We start from the raw sequence: 8,982 nt of genomic DNA on the forward strand, positions 1-8,982 counted from the left end.
CTGAGTCATAAACCTATCTCGAATCTTCACCGAATAAAAAAAAGCAAGGCTGCTTTTCAAAGCGTACGCAGCCCACAATTTTGTTGCAAATCAGACGAGCTGAGTTTTGCCGTCAGAGACGTGTTTCGAATACGTAAGGCTTTTAAGGTGCTGAAGGGGACCTGTGAAAATGTCAGAACTTCATTGCTTCGCAGTGCTGTGGAGTTGTGGCTGGTTCTCTTTCCGTTTGTTTATTCTGCCATGAACAAGGCGATATTCTGTTTGCAAGTTTGCAGATGTTTTTGATGGCTTATTTGTCCTGAGCAGTAAAATATAGCGGCCGCTGACAACAGGAAGATTGCCAAATCACATCCACTCATTTTGGACTGATAGGGACACAATGAGCAATGCAAGATCATGGACCCTTTTTTACATCGAAATGCATGAACCTTATCCGCGGATATGTACGGTGCGCGATTAGAAACTATATTAGTTTAGGCCGCAGCTGAGGCAATGGGATGAGGGATCACAAATGTCATACTGTATTTAACAAATTATTTTCTGTTTAGCATCCGTGGTGTGACACGGTAAGCTCGCAGCTTCTAAGTTGATTTGCCGCGACACCTGGATCTGAACAACCCACCATTTGTCACTCAATGCTCTCCCCAAAGCCACAACGCGTTTGACGATTAAAAAACGCTCCCTCAGCTTCCACATGTTATCGGGAATCAGGGTTTCAGAAGTCAGACTTTCCTTTGCCTGACAGTGGGAAGAAAATAATGAAACAAATCAGAAAGACGGATAGATTACAGAAGGGAGAAGATAGGGGAAAGGATGCAATGGTAAGTAAGGATATTTATAAATACTTTTTATTATTATTCTTAACAAAAATTGTGTTTATTTCAGTTACTATTAATATTAATATGACCGGAGCAATTCAATCACATTTGAGCATCTTCAGTGCAGCAAAACAAATCATCAGCTGAAGATTTACGACAACAACAGCAACAAATTTTATAATATAGAATCTTTCATGTCAAGATTCTGGACAACCAATGGTTTTGCAGAACCAATCAGCCGACAGAGACAACTTTCTATCGTGGCTGACAGGAGTTTATGGTTTAAAGCAAATATTTTTGTCTTCCTATGAAGAGGTATTACTGCGTCATATAATAGCTACAATCTTATTCCGTATTATTTTGTTCCGCCCACAAATATACAGTCAATTCACTTTACAGTATATTCTGTGAAGCGCCTTGAGACGTCGAGAAGACGTGGAAAGCGCTATATCAAAATGCAAGGATTATTATTATTTTTATTATTATTATTATTATAGTACCTTTCAAATTGGGAGGAGGTCTCAAAATATAAATTGTGGTGACTACATTTTTTAGGCAAATGAGCTCGCCAATGTCCCACAGAAAGCCTTGAAGCGCGTAACCAATTTTATCTGGGGAATTCTTGGCGGGTACTCCGAGAGAAACCGTGATTCGAAGTCCCAACATAGGGCTTGAATCTACAATCCTTCAAATTATAGGTGAGATGGTTGCAAACTGAACCAAGGCTGACACCTATGATTTGCGGATATTAAAAATTATACGCAGTTTTCTGCAGACATTTTCATTTGGTTTCAGTGTTTTGCAGGGCTTCAGGTGAAGTGCCAATAAATAATTTGATTTATTGTGATAAATGAGAGCTGCAGTGTAGCACTCAGTATTTTACCAGAGACGCTGAAAAGTTGTCCATGAAAATTGCCTTTTAATCATTTTTTTGGATCTCTTTCAAATGAGTTTGAAGGGAGATATCCGCATACTTCCAAAAATAAATGGAACAGAACCTGTAGCAAATTAGATTTTACAATAAATGTATGAGTTAATAAATCTCTTCCTCTTAACTGCAATTGTTAATCACCTGGGTACCAATGTAAGTTTAAATTTTGAGTACTGCCAAGTGCAATGTTGCACATGTCAACGGTACATTCATCAATCGGAGAGACACAGTCTAAGGAGCAAGTGATGTGGGAACTTCAAATCTTCCCACAAAGTGAGGAGCATCAAATTCTGCGGGAATAGAGCGGGACGTGGCTGTGGACAAACTGGCTGCATAAAACACCCAGTTATTACACTTGACCGCGAATCCTTCAAGTGCTTTCAGGCACGGTGCGGACAAGTGGAAAAGAGCTATATCCAGCGCAAGGATTCTTTTTTTTAGAATAAAAAGATCGCTGGGAAACAGGATCGTGCTGGGAAGCGCCGGAAACATGTGTCCCTGTGTGCATTGAACCGGATAACGTGTACACGAAAGCTTGTGCGTGTACATAAATCTACCAATTGGTTGAACTGATCTTGGTGTCAGCCTGGCTCCGTTAGGCCTCTCAATAAGGAGATTGTGGGTGGAAGCTCCAACTCGAGACTTGGAGCTCATATATTCTGAGTTGACCCTCCGATGAGAAGGTGCTGAATTGTTGGACGAGCTTTTCCTTCGGGTGAAACTTTTAACCTTTTCAGGTGGACGTTAAAGATCCCACGGCGCTGTTCAAAAAGAGAAGGGAGTTTCTTTCTACTGGGTGTGTGGGGGGGTGTGTGTGGCCAAACAAACCCCCAAATAAAATTAGCTGTTCACTTAATGGCTGTTTCTGGGCTATCCCTGTGTGCAAATTGGTTGCTGCGTTTCACAAAATATCCACAGTCCACTCTCCATGGACTTGTTCTACCTTTGTAACCTTCCCGAGTCCTGCAGTCCAGCCCGACCATACTTGCACTCTTCTGACTCTGGATCACAGATTACATTAGGAAATACAATGTATTTGTGTACCCTAATAGACTCCCTTACAATAAGGCAACCGTTCCTTTTCCTATCAGCTCTTATGTTCACCAGCCCAGGAGGGATAATAATCATCATAATAATAATAATGATAATAATCCTTAAGGTACGGTATTTATGCACCCAGCTATTTTGACTCACCAATTTGGTGAGTCTCTGCTTCCGAAGAAAATTTGCACCTCTGTGTTAATTTGTTGTTGCGTAATCGGCTGCTCTGCTCACCTACAAAATACGGTGAATGCTGTGAAGTGCTTTGAGGCAGCTGATGATGTGACGAGGCATTGTAATAAAAACAAAGACTTATGATAAGAAAGGTAACTGTGAACGCAAAGCAAATACATCATTTGGTCAGGATTTAACTCCTGACTAACTGGAAAAGTGCTGGGGTACTTCATACTAAAGTATATTGGTGTTAAAAGAGTCACAAATCCTGCAAGAGTTATTGCTAACTACACAGTTGAAAAAAATTATTGTAACTATTTGGTATGCTGATGTAATAATAATAATAATATAATAATAATAATCATTGCATCTGTTATAGCACCTTATCAAATCATTGAGATGTCTCAAAGCACTTTACAGAACATACTGTAAAGTGAAATGAGTTTATATTTTGTGGGCGAAACGCGGCAGCCAATTGTGCACAGCAGCGTCCCCCACAAACAGTAGATGTGAGAAGAGTTCACTTAATTGTCGAGAAATGTTAACATCGTTACAGCTATAAGACATCAATAGCTATAAGACATCAATAGCATGAGCTGCCATTCCTTCTTACAGCCTCAGTCTCGCATCGATGCTTTAGTTATGGTTCATCGTTTGGATGTGACTCAGTGAAGCACGTTTCTCTCAAGTAAACACCTCCAGTCTCAGACTGCAAGCCCCAGCATCTGACGAGTTAGAGATTAGTGCGTAGCAAATGGTGTTCTGTACTTCTCAATAAGCTATAGAGAAGCGAAGGGTAGATAATGATAATAATAGATAGAAAAAGGGATGGAACTACTCTGATGGAAATAAGATGATAAGGGCCTGGAGGCATGAATGCGGTACCTTGGGAGGCTACATTTGTTAACGCAAAAAAAATTCTACAGAAGAGACCAAAACTGCAGAAACACCATTGGGGAAATCATACTGTAAGGCAATGAGAAACTCAAAGGGTCTAGTGTGAATACAATGCCTTGAAATGCTTAGAAAGGTTACCTGCGCTGGGGGAGTAGGGGTGGGGATGGTAGATAAGTGAAGGGAAGCTAAGTGGGAGCCTTTCTGAGACTGAGTTAGCTTTAAGGCGGACGAACTGACAATGGAAGATGGAAATCGAGTCATGATCGGGTGGTCAAGCAGAGGGAGGCTTGCCACATAGTGCTCTCAATGCCAAGTTATGTGGCGTTAGCTGGTTCAACTCCAGCAATTTCCCCCAATGTATTGCGCTGAACCCAATCTTTGACTCTTGTCAACCTGTACCTAAACTCTCCAGGATTTAGGTAAGAGCAGGCAACCCGAGTCCCGAGCAGGGTAATTGGACATTGACTGTTGAATGATGAGCTCGAAAGGCTGAGTTGCCCTTTTCTTGTAGATGCCTTTCCTCATCTGTAACCTAACACAGTGCAATTAGTCCATGAGTAATATTGCACTTCAGTGCTTTGTGGGGTTATAATAGCCATTGAGAATCCCCCAAACTTAACTTTTTAATGGAAAATGGTATGTGCGCTGTTGTCCGACTTGTGATAAAATATAAGTGCAGGAATGGTCCCTTAATGTCTTCAGATAAAACAGATTGCTATTTGAAAAGCACTCTGGGCTTCATTTTGTGGAGTCCTGTGGCTCAGTGGTTAGAGCACTCACTTTGCAAGCGAGAGACCTGAGTTCAATTCCAGGCAGAGGGCGAAACCTTTGGCAAGTTTCCTTACTCCACACAGAGCCTAATAATAATCCCTCCAAAACCAAAAACAATAATAAATTGGTCATTTTCAATCTACGACTGTTTGTGGGACATTGCTGTGCGCAATTGGCTGCCGCGTTCGCCCACAAATATACAGTCAATTCACTTTACAGTGTGGTCTGTGAAGCGCTTTGGGACGTCCTCCCGACGTGAAAAGCGCTATATCAAATGCAAGGATTATTATTATTATTATTGTTGTTCCGCTGGGGAATTATCCAATTAACAGGTAGGGAACGGAGGTTTCTGAGAGGGGTGAATATTGAATTTCTAATGTCGCACAGTCTTCTCATTAACAATTGCTGTGGAAATGTATGTTGAATGTGATTAATTGATTTAAGGTCTCTGTTAGAATCTTATTCCATATCTCTGTAGGTTTCTATTTGGAATGCACTAAGTTTTCAACATACTGGATGGAGTATGTTTTGAAGCTACATTCATAAAACCAATAATAATCCTTGCTTTTGATACCATCAGGAGGTTATCTCAAAGTGTTTCACAGTAAAGTGCAGTGACTGTGTATTTTATAGGTTAAGTTGTCCACAGCAATGAACCACAAAGAGCCACAAATTGGAGCAATCCATGTAATTTGGGGCAATTGTTGGCCAGGACACCAGGAGAAACTCCCTTCTCTTTTCAAACATTGCCGTGGGATCTTTAACATCCACCTGAACAGGCAGCGAGGACCTCGGGTTAGTGTCGCATCTGAAGCCTGGCACCTCCAGCAACCCAGCACATGCCCAGCACTACGCTGGAGCGTCAACTTAGATCGGGAGTCCAAAGCCCTGATGTGGGCTGCTCCTTTGGTCAACGTTTTTGTCGGCTGTATGTTTCTGTCTGCTTCCACGTGGACTGCACAACGTGCGGCGTCTGAAACCATTCGCAGCAGCTTGAAACTACCGAGGTCAGCTTACACACAGTGAAAGCCCTCATATTATTATGCTTTATGTCACTTGAAATGACAAAGCAGCATTCAAAGGGCTTGTTACTAGTGGCCCCTTCTTCATCACATGTAAGACAGCAAATCTTTGCTGACTGTTTGCTAGACTGTTGCCATGGGGACGCTTATCGAAATCCTCCTGCAAGTTATTCAAAATGGAACGAGTTGAACTGTAGCCTCTTCAAACGCGTCACTTCTTACCTCATGATTTTCGTCATGAACTAAGGCTCGCCAACAGGTCACGTTAGCAAATGGTAAGGGCCAGGACACTGGAGTCATCGAAAAAGCAGCTTGATGCAGTAGCGAGGGTGGGGGGTAGGAAGGTGGGTGTTCTGGAGGGATCAGATCGGATGGACCGACGGACTTTCTTCATCCAGACCAATCCTCTGATCTTGTGAATATTTATCATATCACATCAGATGGACCAAGATGGCACTCCTGATTCCCCCCCCAACCCACCCCACAGCATTCTCAATGGAAACGTCTACATAACCCAGTCCACGGCAATGGATTTACCATCTCCTGGATCCCAACTTATCTGTTTGGCAAGAATCCGGTATCTTGTTGACCATCAGCTACATGCCACAGTTCAGCGTTGGAATACCATCTTCACAGATACTGTCACTAAAAACACTGCGAGGATACTCAAGCCATACGTTCAATGCGATAAACATCAAAAGTAACTCTAAATGGTCTCTGATGTCTCATATATGTGTCCGTTCTATTGTGTACTCCAGTCCTGTAGACTTCATATAAACCACGGAAACTGCGTCCATCCCACGAATAAAGCTTATCTTATGTAACGTATTGATTCTCTCATTGTATTCTGCGTCGTGTTCCAATACAAACATGTTATCATTTGATTTAGTTGTTAGGGAGACAACAGTTTACATAGCAGGTGGGAAACAATGACATAGTCAAATTAATCCACTTAATGGCCCGTGAAGGTTCCAGCTGTTATATTACACCGTTATATTTCAGGCCATAAGAGAGACTGTAAACATTAATCCCTCTTTTTTACTGCAAGAAATCTAAAGTGTTAACGTAGGTCTTCATAGTTTAGAAAGTTTGACTTTTGAGGGAGATTATATTTAGTCTCATTCAATATGAATTCTTTTTTTCGCTATTATAGAAGCCCCATTCACCCCTGCTGTTCCATCCAATTTTCCCACAGGAGGCGTTTGCCTTTTATTGAGCTCTACTTCAGTTGGCAAATAAAGCGTTCTGAGCTGCAAGCTTCTGTATGACAGTTATCAATGTTCCTCCATGTAGGTCAACCCCTATCGGCACCTGTCAATAGCTCTTGCCATGACGAGATGGTTTGGGAAATGTTTCTGTGAAGCCACAACAGGTTAAGCTGGAATGAAAAATGACTGTGACTTGATCTCACGCTTATCTGTTCAGATGCTACAGCCCATTTTCGTTTCCCATACAAGGCCATTTATTATGTGGGATCTAAATCGCAGGATTCTCAAAATGGATTTGCAAATGGTGAATGTGGGAATTGTTCTCAGAACCCAATCTCCTGCCAGGACGTCAAGGCAACGGTCCAGACTTTGAAACTGAGTTTGGCAGAATTCCAGAGCCACAAACCCAGGTACATGACGGACTTGCTATTGACGAATCTGTTTGTCAGATGCGCAATTTAGGCATTTGTGATCAATATTGCATCACCAAAAGAAGCAGCCAAATAATCACTTTCTTGCCAGTCATTAGCAAATTCCATTTCATTTGGGCAAAAAAAAACTAATCCTTGAATAATAGGCAGATTATCTTTTGAACAACGTGAGCCCACTTTGCCAAGGAATAATTTTAATTTGAAATGCATAATTATTTTGCTGTAGCACCTTATCACATTAACACTTCACAGATCATTGCTATCCAGCGTAGTGACTTTATTTTACATGATAGATATTTTATCACTGCAGCTTTTGTTCCATCAAGGACTTGAGATGAATGACAGGCAACTGGAATAATTCTCTTCCCAACTAACGTGATGGGATATTTATTCAACATCCACCTGAACGAGCAGCAAGGATTTTGTTTAATGCTTCATCCAAAGGATGGCACTTCCAACATGCAGTTAGGAAGATGGCAATCTGGGTACTAGTTTGCAAAAATAGATGGAGCTAAATCAATTCAGTTAATGGTTGATGCCAAAAAATGGAAATCCTGTTGATTGCTCAGGAGATCAAGGTCTGGACAGTTGTTAGCTTTGGCTTTGGCTCAGATGACAAGTTCAGGGCTGCAAAGGGCAATTTCAAGACAAACACCAGGAATAATTACAAAGGATAATTAACTGTGGGAACGGGTTTCCTGGCGATTGAGTGCAGGAAACATTTAAGAAACTGCTTGATGTTATAATAGGGGAATTGTAAGGTGGGTGTTCTGCAAGGGAGAGATCAAATAGGCCAAAGGACCTTCTTTATCCAAACTTCTATTGACATCTCACAAATTCTTCCTTAGTTATCAAGAAATGGGAGTTAGGAAGCAAAAGGTGGCTTCAAAACAGCAGGTGCAGAAAACTACTAATTGTAAACCATTCACCCACAGCAGAAGAAATAACTGCAAGCTAACTGCCAGAGTAGCTGCTCATGTCTTCCTTTCCAAGTACCTTACTGAATGAGAAGAGGAGTGTGTGGTGAGAGTTAGAAAACAAGAGCGGCACCTCTCATTGCTTGCAACATCAGTCCCATCTCCCATCTGCTTAGAAGGATATTAATGAACCTATGGCACTATTCGTAAAGAGAAGGGAATTTCTCTCAGCGTCGTGGCCAACAATCCCCGAGTTACTTGATCATTCACCTCCTGGCTGTTTGTGGGGACGTTGCTGTGAACAAATTTGTAGAGACAAACTAATGTAGAGGACACGCTGGACCTAACAATTTACACATAACACCATACCTTTTACAGAAAAACACTGTGAAGTGTTTAGAGATGTTTTGATGTGATGGAGCACCATATTAAATGTGAGGATTATTGGGATTATTAATAATATTATCTGTTTTTCAGGTATTTAATACTTGGCACTGTGACATTCTACAACTGGAGTCACCAAATAATAGGGGTCTAGTTTACAAAAATCATCAATAGGATTCTTTCCATTGACTCACTTCTAGATGTCGGTAGTATCAAAGCAGAGTTCCTATTGATTGGCATGAATTACTCCCAGTTAATGAAATAGCTCCCTTTTGCCCAACTCGGATTGTTTATTAAACAAACGTGTTAAAAATAAACCTGCAAGTTAGACGCTCACATCTCACTGCTTTGCCCACTTCACAGATTAGCCCAGACTATCTGGACTCCA

Source organism: Callorhinchus milii, unplaced genomic scaffold (assembly GCF_018977255.1).
Source record: "Callorhinchus milii isolate IMCB2004 unplaced genomic scaffold, IMCB_Cmil_1.0 Scaffold1, whole genome shotgun sequence".
Taxonomy (NCBI): Eukaryota; Metazoa; Chordata; class Chondrichthyes; order Chimaeriformes; family Callorhinchidae; genus Callorhinchus; species Callorhinchus milii.